Source organism: Canis lupus, chromosome 30, assembly GCF_011100685.1.
Source record: "Canis lupus familiaris isolate Mischka breed German Shepherd chromosome 30, alternate assembly UU_Cfam_GSD_1.0, whole genome shotgun sequence".
NCBI lineage: Eukaryota > Metazoa > Chordata > Mammalia > Carnivora > Canidae > Canis > Canis lupus.
The window spans coordinates 12,234,835-12,249,608 of record NC_049251.1 but is presented as its reverse complement, the minus strand read 5'-3'; the positions used below and the strand labels follow the sequence as shown (position 1 = coordinate 12,249,608).

Sequence of the window (14,774 nt, the reverse complement as noted above, 5' to 3'; positions counted from 1 at the left end):
CCTGGACTGGATGTTGGGCCAAGGCTGAGATCAGGGTATTTCAGGAGGGTATAATAATGGGGGGGGGGTGCAAGGGAGTACCATGTACTCCATTCCACTGGAAAGTAAATTTTGTCAGTACAAAGACCGCATGTGACATGCTCACCATTTTAGTCTCAGCACCAAGCACAACACCTACCACCATGAAGGATCTCAGTACTTGCCTTAGTCTGCCCGGCCTACTATAAAATACCACAGACACAGTAGCCTCTAAATAGAAATATATTTCTTACAATTCTGGAGGCTGGAAAGTCCAAGATCAAGGCACCAACATGGTCAGGTGAGGGCCTTTTTCCTGTGTCCTCATGTATTAGAATTGGCTCTGAATCTTTCCAGATCCTCTTTTATAAGGCAATAATCCCATCCATGAAGGCTCGTGACTTAATCACCTCCCAAAGACCCCATCAATGGGGGGTAGGATTGCAACACGTGAATTTTGGAAGGAGCACAAACATTCAGACCACACCAGTAATATTTGCTTTAAAAAAATGAATTAACAATGAGATGCACACTGAGTATTATACTACATGTTGGCAAACTGAATTTAAATAAAATATTAAAAATATATTAAAAATAAAAAAGAATTAAAGGATGAACAGATTTATGGGACTTAATTCATTTTGAAAAAATTTACAGAGTGTGGAGGAAAACACAAAGTTCCAGGATATATCCCTTCTCAAGTTAGTAAAGGAATGGTGTGCACACTTCTAACTTTACCCTTTCGTGACAGAGTAAAGTGCAATGTAATCAATACAAGTCAAACACCTTAGGTGTTTTGAAGAGAGAAAGAGTAATCAACGAAAGCTCCATGAAACAGAATCTCAGCAGGAAGTAAAAGACTGGCAGCATTTGACAAGTGGAGATGCTATGGGTGAACCAAGAGGAGGGAAGAGCACCAGTAAACAAATGAAAGAGATGGTGCCTGCCTGTGCAACTCACCCCAGCCTTCTCTGCTCTGCTCTGCTCTGAGGCCTGAGAGCAGACCTCGGAGATTGGCATCAACTCACCTGCTCAACCAAAAGCCTGAACTCCTGTGGGGTGGCCCTCAGCTACAGTTTTCTTCAGGGTTTTTTTTTTTTTTTTTTTTTTTTTTTTGAGAGAGACAGAGGTAGAGGAAGAAGGAGACTCCAGGCTGAGCAAGGAGCCCAACTGGGGGTGGGGTGACCACTCACAGATCCCAGGACCCTGAGATCATGGCCTGAGCCAAAGGCAAACACTTAACCCTGAGCCACACAGTCTCAGGGTTCTGGTAATCACACCCTCTATTTGCTTTTTCAGGCTTTGAATCAATACAGTTGCTTCACCATTCCTGTCAGTTTCTCTTAACCTTACCCACACCTTTGTAAATGGTTATTGCATTAAACCCTTCTTAATAACATGTTTCAATGTGTTGACTGTTTCCCAGAGACCCTGGCTGATAAGATGGAAAGGCCCAGAATGTGTTTGGGCAATGGAAGGTCAACCAGATTTGGCTGTTGTTCAGAGGAATAGAAGAGTAGACAAGAAAGAAATATTATAGCCCAATTCTGAAGGGCCACACTAGGGAGTTGAGACTTTCTACTGAAAATCAGTTTTGAGAAGTGACAGAACAGAGGGAATAGTTTTAAGAAAAATGAATCTGGTATCAAGGAGCAATTTTTTTTTTAAGATTTCATTCATTCATTCATTCAAGAGAGTGCAAGCAGGGAGAAGAGCAGAGGGAGAAGGACAAGCAGACTCCATGCTGAGCACAGAGCCTGACGCTGGGCTCAATCCCGTGTCCTTAAGATCATGACCCAAGAAAAAATTAAGAGTCTGATGCTCAACTGAGGAACTCCCCAGCCGCTGCTCGGGGAGTTATTTATTTATTTAGTTAGTTAGTTAGTTATGAGAGAGAGAGAGAGAGAGAGAGCCAGAGACACAGGCAGAGGGAGAAGCAGGCTCCATGCCGGGAGCCCGATGCGGGACTCGATGCCAGGACTCCAGGATCGTGCCCTGGGCCAAAGACAGGCGCTAAACTGCTGAGCCACCCAGGGATCCCCTCAGGGAGCAATTTAAACTGAAGGGAAACCAAACCAGTTCTGGAGGTCAATTTGGAGATTAGCACAGTGGTCTAGGTGTGAGTGATAAGGGCCTGAATAGGAGCTGGCACTAGAAACGCAAATAAAGATTCAGATAAGAAGGAGTAGAGGAAAGAGGATAATTGAATGAGAGGTGCGAAAGGCACCCTGGGAGAAAAGTCAAACCTGACATCCAAGTAGCAGAAGAGAGAGAAAGTATATGAAACAGAAAACAGAGTAACAGGGCAGGCAAGGTAAGGGCCTGGGTGGGTTAGTTCTGGGGTGTTAGGTTTGCAGTTTGGAAAGAGAATCACCTAGAATGAGCATCGTGTAACTGTGGACAAGGAGGAGGGCAGCCCACAGCATACAGGTGTCCACTGGGAAGAGAGAAATATAATTGGAGAAGTACATGTAACTGAAGCTTAGGCTGGGAGCCTAACCCCAGACAACTGCAATCCCATCTAGGGATCACAGGTCACAGAGCAGCAATCTGCTGGCCAAATGCAGACCAGAGCTGTGTTTTGGCTCACAGTGTTTTCTTAAATTTTTAATTAGCACCGATATTAAAAATTTTAGACACCTTTTCAAAAAAATTCCAGGTTCTTGGCCTCATAACACCAAGCCCACATTCTCTCATGCCAGCCCTTAGCTGGAGCTGAGCAGTCATGGGTTCCAGTTCACCCCAGGCCCACCCAGGCTATGTTGCTTATTTGTATCACCTGTCCCGTCCTGGCGTGCATTTGAACTCATGGTCCCTGCTAATGGCAGAGAGAGTCCTTGGCAGGGAGAGTCCTTGGAAGTTCTCAATGCCTTAGAAGATCCCCTGGGGGAAGTATAGAGGATGAGCTGGAGCAGTTCAGTTGAGATCAGCATTTCCAAGTGTTTGCTAAGTGCCAAGCATGGTGCTAGATGCTGTGGGGACTGCAATGAAAAAGAATGATCTGTCTGTTTTACCAAGAGAGACCAGGAATATAAGGTCCCACTAAGTGGCTGTTTCAGAAACTCAGGCACCAGTGAGGGCTTGGAATAAACAATGAGAACACAGATGAAGGCATAAATACGAAACACATTCTGAACGATTTTTTGTGACTAATTAGCTATAGGGGATAAAGATGAAAGAATGTGAACTATGACCTTACTCGGGTGTATATACTGAAGAGAGGGTGTAAGTAACAGTGTTCAGTTATTCAAAGTACAGTCAAGGTCCAAAGCAGGGCAGGAGAGAAGGAAACCACACCCCCTAAAAGTCCAATGGGTGGTGTTCTGCAAAGACATAATGCAGGCTGCGCCCTTCCTCTTGGCACACCTCCTCTTGAGTAATGCCAGCGCTGTCACCACTTGGGTGTTCAGGAACTGGATTACTATATTGTTAGCAAATAAACAAAATTGGGCAATTTTCATTTAGGCCTGCAGGGCCATGGTGGAACTCTACAGAGCTGTTATAAAATTAAATATTTTAGGGTGCCTGGGTGGCTCAGTGGTTGAGCATTTGACTTCGGCTCAGGTCGTGATCCCGGGGTCCTGGGATCGAGTCCCACATCAGTCTCCTCACAGGGAGCCTGCTTCTCCCTCTATGTCTCTGCCTCTCTGTGTGTGTTTCTTGTGAATAAATAAATAACATCTTTTAAAAAATAGATAAAGTGAGGATCCCTGGGTGGCTCAGCGGTTTAGTGCCTGCCTTTGGCCCGGGGTGCGATCCTGGGGTCCTGGGATCGAGTCCCGCGTCGGGCTCCCAGCATAGAGCCTGCTTCTCACTCCTCCTGTGTCTCTGCCTCTCTCTCTATCATAAATGAATAAATAAACCTTTAAAAAAAGAATTTAAAAAAAAGATAAATTAAATATTTTAATATTTTAAATATTAAGCTGTGCAGCAAGTGTTCTGATAGTGGACCTGGAGCAAATCATCCAGGAAACAAATATCATGTACTGCTCTCTGATGATTCAGGGGATAGAGCCACATTGGATTTCTTTAGTTCCCTAACTCTTTAGGAACAAAGCATAAGAAATGTCTTTGAAGAGTTACTGATAGAGTTACCAATGAGGACCTGGCAATGGAATGGAACAGTGGCCCCTTTGCTGCCAAGACACTTCCTATAGGTTTCCCTAGCCTACACTCATTTTACAATCAAGAAAATCTGATAGTGGGGGAGGGACAATCTCACCAAGCCATATATTTGCTATTAAAAAAAAAAAATCTATTTACAAAAGGAAAATTCTCGCACACTGGCTCCGGAAAAGGAAGAAATAAGTCAGTCAATTGGATTATTTCAGCTCAGCTGAAAGTTAGAGGTTTTGACTGAGTTACGTGGTAGGGAGGAAATGTCTTGCTTTTCTGCTTGCTTTAGCCAATGGGAGTATGGCCACTCATGCTCTGGTGTACGAATAATAACAATTTGGCTCTCCTTCAAGTTCATCGTTCACAGTTGGCCTCTACTCAAGTATATTCCAGGCTTCCTCTGCATATGCTTATGTGTGCCCATCCCCTGACTGTAGAACAGGACACACTGGAGTTCCCAGTCACACAGAAGGGATCAGCTTAGGCTGAATCTGTTAAATGATCACAATAAAATTACTCATCAGGCTCAGGAGTGCTGGGGTTAGAGGGGGGAATTTCATTATAAACAAGGACTGGCCAATTAATCAAGCATATCATTCCCTGGAAACCAGTGTGTGAGATCTTAACACAATGAGAAAAGACTCTTTAATTACAAGTTATACATCTGTTGTTTGAACATGATTGAAGAGATGCCAAACTCAATCCTTTAATTGTTAGAACAGAATAAGGGGTAGGCTAGGTAACAGGTGTACCAGGTTCCCTAAGCCTGGGTCTGTCCTATGCCTAACCAAATGACACAGTTCCCCATCTTGGTGAAGCTTTGTCTGAGGGGTGCGTCAGGAGTCAGGACACTGGGTCTACATTCCAGGCAGTGCCATGCAGGGCTCGTCCTTAACCATTCTGTGCCATGCTTTCTCCAGCCATGGATAAAGGATTGGACTGGGAGTTGTCGAAGGTCCCTTCTTTTCTAAAACACTGTGAGCTTCTAAATGAGGGGGAAAGGGAAATAGATGTTCATAAGCAGGTACTCAAATGGGAATACTTACTCTACTAGTTAGATTCATCAGAGCTGTGAATTATTGCACAGAATGTAAAAGAATAACCAGGCTTGCCCCTGGTGTCTCTTCCCCCTCTAAGAACATCAGTCATATTGGATTAGACCCCACCCTATGATCTCATTTAATCTTAATTACCTTTTTAAGGGCCCTATCTCCAAATACAGTCACATTCCAAGGCACGGGGGGTTAGGGCTTCAACATACGAATTTTGAGGGGACACGAGTCTGTCCATAACACCAGTATTTGCCTTTCCCAAAGTTAGAAACATAATTAGCCTCAGTGTGTTCTAAATTTCATATTTCTTTCAAAGTTCTCTTCCTGTCTTACTGCCCACACGTTAGCACTCTTACAAAGTAAACCTCAGGGATGTCTAGCTGGACCTACTTTTCTTCTTCCTGTTACCATCCACATTTGTTAAACTATATAGATTTTTAAGGCTGGGAATTAAGAAGCAACTGGTTAGGGGTCGTGTGGGTGGCTCAGCCCATTAAGCATCTGACTTTGGTTCAGGTCATGATCTTGGGGTCCTGGAATGGAGACCCCCCCCACCTCGGGCTCCCCACTGAGTAGGAAATCTGCTTGTCCCTCTCCCTCTGCCCCTCCCCTGTTCATGCACACTTACACTCTCTCTTAAGTAAATAAATGAAATCTTAAACCAAAAAAAAAAAAAGAAAGAAAAGAAAGAAAGGCGCAACTAGTTGGCTTCAAGCCTAGTCTGGGCGGCTTCTAGCAACTTCTTCCCACTGCTGCTATTTACCAAGTCTTCAGGGTCACAGAGGACTTATGTAGTGGGTGGTTGGGGCAAGGAAAGGTGAGGGGAAAAAATATGCATCTATGCCCAGAAATGTATCATTATGGGTCTGTCTCCATTTCCTATTAGACATTTCCTGTGTTACCACATATCGGATTAACAAGCCTAGACATAGGCAAGATGGAAAAGAAACTGGTCTGTAGAGGAATCCTGGTTTCCTATCAACATTCAGTTTCATTTTCTCTGGCAGAACACCAGCTGCACAGACCCAGTCACGCAACCTATCAGCCCTGACTGACATCTCCAGCGCACCAGGGCCAGATGTGTTTATATGTTCAGTCAGTAAAAAAAAAAAAAGAAAAAAAAAAAAAAAGCAGCCCAAAATTTAAATAGTCATATCTCAAACCACCAGCTGTCTCCTTAATGAATTTTGGGTTTTGTTTTTTTTTTAGATGTAATCAAAAGCAACCCTCTCCAACCGGCTTATTCATTCAATACGGGTTGAACCCGCAATTCATTCATTATTGAGTACCTTCCATATACTAGGACTGGGGATCCCAATGGTGTTGGCCATAAGCTTGTAGTCCAGTGAGGGAGACAGATAATAAACGGTATTTATTTCACATCTCTGTGCTGGGTGTGATGCTCGGTACTCAAATAGATGGGAAGACACAATCATCTCCACCATGCAATGAAAAAGCTAAGGCACTGAGAAGTTCAAAAGCCAAGGTCATGCTGCTAGTCAATGGAAGTGTCAAGACCACAGCCATGTCACCAGACCTCTGGGAGTGCCCTTTCTACTATGCAGGAATCTTTATTTTTTCACTAACCTCTAACTGAAATTTAACATTTTCTTCAATTTACACGTAGGCAAAAACCACCGCTGTATTAGCAATACCTATGATTGTCACCAATAGAAATTACATGTGTTGGGGTGTCTGGGTGACTAAGTGGGTTAAGTACCTACCTTTGGCTCAGGTCATGATCCCCTGGGCAACAAGCCCTGGAATTGGGCTCCTTGCTCAGCGGGAGTCTGCTTCTCCCTCTGCCCCTCCATCCTACTTGTGAGCGTTTGTGCTCTTTCTCTCATGTTCTCTCTCTCAAATAAATAAATAAATAAATAAATACACAGGTGTTTTATATCACAGGTGTTGACTATATCTTGAAATATTGTTTATGCTCATTACTACTTCAAAATCATAGTAGCTATTAGATCTGCTGCTAGACCTTCAATGTGTTAGGTTTTCTTTAAAGCACTTACATTACTACATTATAAATTCTTTTAATGTTTTTATAACTGAGGCAGCCCCGGTGGCTCAGAGGTTTAGAGCCGCCTTCAGCCCAGGGCGTGATCCTGGAGTCCCGGGATCGAGTCCCACATTGGGCTCCCTGCATGGAGCCTGCTTCTCCCTCTGCCTGTGTCTCTGCCCCTCTCTCTCTCTCTGTCTCTGTGTGTGTGTGTGTGTGTGTGTGTGTGTGTGTGTGTGTCTGTCATGAATAAGTAAAAAAATATATTTTGATAACTGCTTTAGAAATAGCCTCCTTTATAATACTCCGCCTTTTATTTTATGCTTTAAAAGTACTGTTCTCGGGATCCCTGGGTGGCTCAGCGGTTTAGCGCCTGCCTTTGGCCCAGGGCGTGATCCTGGAGACCCGGGATCGAATCCCACGTCGGGCTCCCGGTGCATGGAGCCTGCTTCTCCCTCTGCCTGTGTCTCTGCCCCTCTCTCTCTCTCTGTCTCTGTGTGTGTGTGTGTGTGTGTGTGTGTGTGTGTGTGTGTGTGTCTGTCATGAATAAGTAAAAAAATATATTTTGATAACTGCTTTAGAAATAGCCTCCTTTATAATACTCCGCCTTTTATTTTATGCTTTAAAAGTACTGTTCTCGGGATCCCTGGGTGGCTCAGCGGTTTAGCGCCTGCCTTTGGCCCAGGGCGTGATCCTGGAGACCCGGGATCGAATCCCACGTCCGGCTCCCGGTGCATGGAGCCTGCTTCTCCCTCTGCCTGTGTCTCTGCCTCTCTCTCTCTCTCTCTCTCTCTCTCTCTCTCTCTCTCTGTGGGACTATCATAAATAAACAAAAATTTAAAAAATCAAAGTACTGTTCTGAGAAGGCTTCCTTAGTCTCCCCCGACCAGCCTGCCGAAGGGGTGCGTGCTGCAAACATGGGCCAGAACCGTGTATTAGAGCCATGAGAAGCCCAGGCGAACGCGGAGGCTCTTCTCACTGTCTCTGAGCAAGAAGCTAGAAGCTGGGTGGGGATTTTCATAAAAAAGGAGAGAGAGAGGGAGAGACGAAGAGCAATGTCAGGAGCCCCGGCCCCACCAGAGAATTCTCCGTCGTTCGCACCAATCCCGGCCGAGCGCGCGCCCTAAGCGCCCCCCTGTCCGCCCCCGCGCAGCGGATCCTCGGGCGGGGCCCGGGGCGCAGCGGGGCTGCTCGGAGGGGCTTGCTCTGCAAGTGGAAGGCGCCCCAAATCCCCACGCACCGAGGCCGCGGGTACTTGGCTGGTCAACTTGCCCCCGGAGCTCGGCCCCTCCGCGCCCGCGAAACCCGACGCCCCGGGAAGGAAGTCCCCGACCCGAGTTCCAGGCGCGCGCGGCAGGGCTGCGGGTGTCGCCGCGGCGGAGGAGCGAGGCGGGCGTGAAGCGCCAGGGCCGCGCCCCGTCCCACCTGCGCGGGCACGTCGGGCACAGGTCGCCTCCGGCCGCTCGGCCCCCGCCCGGCCCCCTCCCCTGGCCGCGGGCCCGACGTCGGCCGCCGGGGGCCTCTTACCCAGGGGCGAGCGGAGCTTCCGGCCACAGAGTCGGCGCAGCAAAGGCTGCCGCTCCCGGCCCCGGCTCCGGGCTCCCGGCCTCGGCCCGGGCCCCGCCCGCCCGCCTGCCCGGCCCCCGGGCGGACGCTAGAGGCGGGGACCGCGGGCTCCTCCCGAGAAAGGTCGGGAGAGGTCCTGCCGCGGCCCCGCCCGGCGGGCGCCCGAGCCCGAGCCCGAGCCCGAGCCCGAGCCCGACACCGGCGCCGCCTGCGGGCTGCCCCGGGCTCCGAGCGCGCACCGGGGAGAGCCGGGGCCGGGGGGGCAGAGGCGGGGGCAGAGCTGGGGGCAGAGCCGGGGCCGCGGGGGCAGAGCCGGGGGCAGAGCCGGGGCAGAGCCGGGGCCGCGGGGCAGAGCCGGGGCCGGTGGGGCAGAGCCGGGGCCGCGGGGCAGAGGCAGGGGCAGAGCCGGGGCCGGGGGGCAGAGCCGGGGGCAGAGCCGGGGCCGCGGGGGCAGAGCCGGGGCAGAGGCGGGGGCAGAGGCGGGGGCAGAGCCGGGGCAGAGCCGAGAGCCGGGGCCGCGGGGCAGAGGCGGGGGCAGAGCCGGGGCCGGGGGGCAGAGCCGGGGGCAGAGCCGGGGCCGCGGGGGCAGAGCCGGGGCAGAGGCGGGGGCAGAGGCGGGGGCAGAGCCGGGGCCGCGGGGCAGAGCCGGGGCAGAGGCGGGGGCAGAGCCGGGGGCAGAGCCGGGGCCGCGGGGCAGAGCCGGGGCCGGTGGGGCAGAGCCGGGGCCGCGGGGCAGAGGCAGGGGCAGAGCCGGGGCCGGGGGGCAGAGCCGGGGGCAGAGCCGGGGCAGAGCCGGGGTCGGGGCCGCGGGGGCAGAGCCGGGGTCGGGGGGACAGAGCCGGGGCCGGGGGGGGGGGGGGGCAGAGCCGGGGCCGCGGGGCAGAGGCGGGGGCAGAGCCGGAGGCAGAGCCGGGGCCGCGGGGGCAGAGCCGGGGGCAGAGCCGGAGGCAGAGCCGGGGCCGCGGGGGCAGAGGCGGGGGCAGAGCCGGGGCCGGGGGTGCAGAGCCGAGGCCGGGGGTGCAGAGCCGGAGCCGGGGGTGCAGAGGCGGGGCCGGGGGAGCAGAGGCGGGGGCAGACCCGGGGCCGGGGGGGCAGAGGCGGGGGCAGAGCTGGGGCCGGGGGGGCGGGGCCGGGGTCGGGGGGGCAGAGCCGGGGCCGCGGGGCAGAGACGGGGGCAGAGCCGGGGCCGGGGGTGCAGAGCCGGGGCCGGGGGTGCAGAGGCGGGGCCGCGGGGGCAGAGCCGGGGGCGGGGCCGGGGGTGCAGAGGCCGGGAGGCCACCTGTCGCCGCCGCCGCCCCTTCCGCACCCTGGTCCCGACCGGCGCCGCCCGCACCGCGGAACTGGGAGGGTCAAGGTGGAGGCCGGGCCGTTTGGGGCGGGTCCTCCCGGGCGTGCTCCCTCCCGGTTCCCAGCGCGTCCCAGGGGAGCCCCGACGACGCAGGAGCCGCTGTCTTACCCTCGGGAGCAGGCCGCGGCCCGCTGGCTTCAGCCCCTGGCCTCCACCCCGTCTCCCATCCTACTGTCATTACTGGGCATTTTTTCAGTTGGCTGCTCTTCCGAAGGGCTTGCAAAGTGTGGATGAGCGGTTCTCCACCAACACGGATCCCGCAGCACCTTTTCACAATAAATACGCGGTGTTCCAAAAGTCTTACTACAATTTTAAGCCGTTTAAGACACTGAAAACTATAAGTCACTGATGAAAGAAACTGAAGAAGACACAAGTGGGAAGATCCATGCCCACGGGTTGAAATAACTAATGTTGTTAAGCCCATACCACCCAAAGCAATGTGTAAGTTCAATGCAATCTCTATAAAAATTTCAATGACTTTTTTTTTTCACGGAAATAAAACAATCCTAAAACTAGTATGGAACCACAAGATCCAGAATATCCAAAGCAATCTAGAGAAAAGAGAACAAAGCTGGAGGCATCATGCCTCACCTAAGGCTCCTCCTTCTCCTTCCAAGAAGAGCAGGGACGGTAACATCAGACAGCCGGGAAGGAGGCTAAGAGTTGACTCACTCCTGCAATCATTCTTTCATAGAATGGACACTCCTCAGTCCCTGCCCGCTTCTGTCAAGCGAGCCCTGTGCCTGCTCCCTGGTCACATTCTGTTGACAAAACCAGACTTGGCTTCTACCCAAGCGCAGCTTACAAAGTAGTAAAAGTGTGCTTGCAGAGATGGGGCTCTAGGAAAAGCATCATTAAAGGGTGGGAAGAGAAAGGACTCGCACTGAGAAGAACACAGCGCAATTCAAGAATATTTGAGAGAAGGAAAAGCAGACTGGCAGGGCTCTGGGAAGATGGTGCAGGCTCCTGAGCAGGAAGAACCAGCACAGGAATGGGCGGGAATAGGGAATGGAACAGAGGAAGAGACGCTGGGGAAGACAAGAAAGGGAAGGTGGAAGGGAAGGACACGTAGAGAGGCTCTTCCTGCAAACACGCAGATTTATTTTTTATTTTTTTTAAATACAAATTTATTATCCTAAAATTCTGTAGGTCAAAAACCTGACATGGGTTTCATACTAAAATCAATGTGTTGGCAGGACTAGAATTATTTTCTGGAGCCTCTAGGGGAAAATTTATTTCCTTTTTCCAGCTTTTCAAGGCTGCCTGTATTCCTTGGCTCATAGCCTCCTTTCGTTTTCAAACCCAGTAATGTCTGGTTGAGATGTTCACACATCATACAGTTCTGAGTCTAGAACTTCTGCCTCCTTACTCCACATTTAAAGGCCCTTGTGATAATCCAGGATGGTCTCCCAGTCTTTTTTCTTTTCTTTTCCTTTTTTCAATTTTTTTTTTTTTTTCCACTGAGGAGGGCACTTGATGGGATGAGCACTGGGTGTTATACTATATGTTGGCAAACATGCAGCTTTAAATAGTACTCTCTGCTTGGCTCCCCAGCAAGCCCCACCCTGGTCCCTTCCCCTTCTTCCCTGGGTGAATGGGTAGCTAGAGAAAAGGCTCAGTCCCTGGCCCCAGCACACCCACCCAAGCTGAGAGAGCTGTCCTGGGCCCAAGTGACGTCAGCTCCTGAGGAGCTGCAGTTGAGACCTATAGGGGAGCTGGGGATGGGTTCCTCCCCCAACTACACTGCAGGGACTGAGCAGAACACAGTGCTCATCCGGCCAGACCACCAGGCAGTCTCAGCATCACAGCAGGGTGAGCATAAAGGACATAATGATTATGTGTTATGCAGAGTTTTTAAAAGGCAGCCCAAACCTCTCCCAAATGTGCTATTTTCCTCGGAGCCAGCCTGCATATCTAATAATAACTAAAATTGCTATCAGGCCCCAGGGTAGCTAGAGTTTCCTCATCTGTTACGTAGAAGATGAAGTTGTTTTTCTGACCCGAAGCATGAAGGTATATGGAGGGACTTCACAAACTACAGAAGGTTCTAACTCAATTCACATTCTTGACTGAAAGCAGGAAAGAGCTCCAAATACCTTGCATAGAAAAGGGGTATCACAGAACCACCAAAATGATGAAGTAATGATGGCAGGAGAGGTGGACAGGAATTAAGATGGCTCTGTAGAATCAAAAAACGAAAGCACAATGCCATCTGGCAGCACCAAGAATGCTCTCACTACCTTTGCAAAAAACACAAATATAAAGGAAATGAGAATTCAAGTCCTCAGTGGGAGTGTCCACTGACCAAATCTATGTCAAAGGTCAGCTCCATAGATATCAAAGCAGAGAGAGAGCACACTGGGTCCTACTGACTTCCACCAGTATTCTTATGATGGTGTTTCCCCCAAATGCGGAAAGGGGTTGAGTACTGGGCAGGGGGGAAACAAAAATAAAGCTGTCTACTGTAGGTTCCATAAATATAAGATCTTAGTATAGACTGTCTTCTACATACATAAGCAAGGTGGTATGATAGTGAAAACCCTCAATCCTAGAGCAAGAACAGGTTCTGCCAAATTTTTCATTGTTAGAATACTGTAGAGTGAGGGTGTGGCTCAGGCCGGCTCAGACTCTACAGCCACAGGAATCTGCTAGGATGTCAGAAAAATACTGGATCTGGAATCAAATCTTTCTCAGAAACATAGTTCAAACTCAGTTTGGGGCATTTCTTTTTTTACCTAAACTTCCCCATGTAAAAAATAGAGATAAAATCTGTCCTCCTATCTCAAGGATATATTAGAAAAAGAAACACTGTGTCTCTTGGGCCATGAAAACTTCAGGGTATATGGAACTATGAGGACCCATATACTTTGGGTTTGTAAACCATCGGTCTCAAAAGAAAATGGTATTAATATGCCTCAGTTAATTGTATCAGTAAAATGGGTAGTTTTTAAAGTGCCTACCTCATATCTCTATGAAAATTTAAATGAGTTAGTACATATAAAGTGACTGGTACCATAATTGGCATAGAATAAGTACTTAGTAAATCGTAATTACTAAGGTAACTATAGGATTATAGCTGTTCTTGTCCTTGTTATCCAGTGTTTAGGCAGGTGTTATATCAGGTACTAAAGACAAAGAAGTTCAACATGTCTGCCTGAAGACAAATGGAATGGTATGACTACTGGCGTGGTACATGAATATTAAACCCGGTTTCTCAAAGATGGGGGTGATTTGAGATCAACTATTTGCTCCATAGGCAGATGTACTGCACACAAAATGCCCCTTAGACCCAAAATTGAACCTGAGAATGGGAGTGATAATCCCAAGAGATGAAGCAAAACAAATGGGAGGGATGGTCCCAGTCCATCCTCCAGGGCAGATACCTGCTGTGGGTGTTCCTTCTGCCTCAAGAGCAAGAGCTGGTGAATGGAAAGAGTTTCTCTGGAGTTGATGGCTCCTTGCCAAAGATACCTTTCTTCTCAAACCTGCCCCAGTGCCAGCAGTGAGTCCCATCATTCCTGGTCTCTGTTCTTCTGATACTTTATATCACAGTTACTTACCACTCCCTCCAATGACAAATTGTGTCTCTCCAAGAAAAATACAAACCCATTGAAAACAGGGACTGTGTCTTCATCTTCTTGTCCCCAGGGATTAGCACTCTGTCTTTTATCCAATACAAGTGTGTTGGGTTGGGATCCCTGGGTGGCGCAGCAGTTTGGCGCCTGCCTTTGGCCCAGGGCGCGATCCTGGAGACCCGGGATCAGATCCCACGTCGGGCTCCCGGTGCATGGAGCCTGCTTCTCCCTCTGCCTGTGTCTCTGCCTCTCTCTCTCTCTCTGTGACTATCATAAATAAATAAATAAATAAATAAATAAATAAATAAATAAATAAATAAATAAATAAATAAATAAATAAAAAAAAAACAAGTGTGTTGGGTTCAGGAGAATAGTTTCTAGGTAAGAGTATAAGCTCCAGAGGGGGGCTCAGTCTGCCTCAAAGGCCAGTAAACTTAATTCACATTTGGTAAGCACCGGGAGGGCTAGTAATTCAATTAAAAAAAACTCAAAATTTGGGGAGAATATGGTGATCTAAGGCCTTCCTGACCTCTGAAGCAGGTAGCAATTCTCATACATTTACCGCTTTTCTACATGTTTTGAACAACACAGGAAAAGTCCATCCAGAAGGGAGCTCTAGGGGACTATGAAACTGCAACAAGTATTTCCCTGGTGGGCCTAGGGACTCCCATGGTTCCAGATGGAGCATGAAGAATGGAGAGAGCTTGTTCCTGGTTTGTGGTAATTCTATTAAAGTTGGGCAATTGACACAATTGCCTGAAAAAAATTGCTGGGTGCCTAAAGAGAGCAGTGAGTAAAAGCGAGCAGCCTTTTTCCAACAGCCAGTGGCACTGGCCTTGGGGCCACCAACATCCAAGATCCAAAGGGGCCCCTGCCCAGGGTCTTTCCCCAGGAAATGCCACTTTTAGGCTTCCTTGTTTTCTCTCAGGTGTGCTCTACTTTTTCCTTCTCATGTGCATTCTCTCTCCTGTTACTGACTTCTCATTTTTCCATCTGGTGTCTCCTTCTCCCCCAGGAGTTTTAACCTCTACTACAACCTCATGCCCAACAGTCTTGTCAAACAGGAAAGAAATCATGATGAAAATGGAATAAAA

At 49.4% G+C, this 14,774-nt stretch overlaps 2 protein-coding genes across 3 annotated transcripts in view; both read right to left on the bottom strand.

Annotated features, from left to right (window-relative positions):
* SQOR (sulfide quinone oxidoreductase) overlaps positions 1-8,838 on the bottom strand; it is a 48,407-nt gene extending 39,569 nt beyond the window's left edge. The window contains exon 1 of the mRNA XM_038580308.1: positions 8,719-8,838. The gene's annotated coding sequence lies outside the window, so the exon portion shown is untranslated. The remainder of the gene's footprint in view (positions 1-8,718) is intronic.
* The window catches only part of BLOC1S6 (biogenesis of lysosomal organelles complex 1 subunit 6), a 117,188-nt gene that overhangs the window by 12,652 nt on the left and 89,762 nt on the right, over positions 1-14,774 (bottom strand). For both annotated transcript variants that reach the window (XR_005381591.1, XR_005381592.1), the window contains one exon: positions 13,712-13,947. The gene's annotated coding sequence lies outside the window, so the exon portion shown is untranslated. The remainder of the gene's footprint in view (positions 1-13,711; positions 13,948-14,774) is intronic.